We start from the raw sequence: 297 nt of genomic DNA, 5'->3' as shown, positions 1-297 counted from the left end.
CCCAAAAGATACGAGAGGCAAACCCTTTGGGATGAAGTTCTCAGTCCCCCACCAGGCAGATGAATCAGACCAGCTACTGCTAGCAAAGGACGAGGAAATCTAGAATGGGTGGTAGAAGAGAGGGTTGATGAATATCAGTCATAGCCTTGGGATGAAGGGACCACGGCTTATTCCATCAATTCTTCTGTACACTGAAAGTCTTTTTTAGAGATTAGGGCCACCACCTTGAAGATACAATGACAGAGTGAACTTAATATGGGGACAAGTGGATCTGAGCAGGGAAAGGGATGATCTACA

The sequence above is a fragment of the Galeopterus variegatus genome, unplaced genomic scaffold (assembly GCF_000696425.1).
Source record: "Galeopterus variegatus unplaced genomic scaffold, G_variegatus-3.0.2 Scaffold3006, whole genome shotgun sequence".
NCBI lineage: Eukaryota > Metazoa > Chordata > Mammalia > Dermoptera > Cynocephalidae > Galeopterus > Galeopterus variegatus.
Note: the sequence above shows the minus strand (reverse complement) of the source record.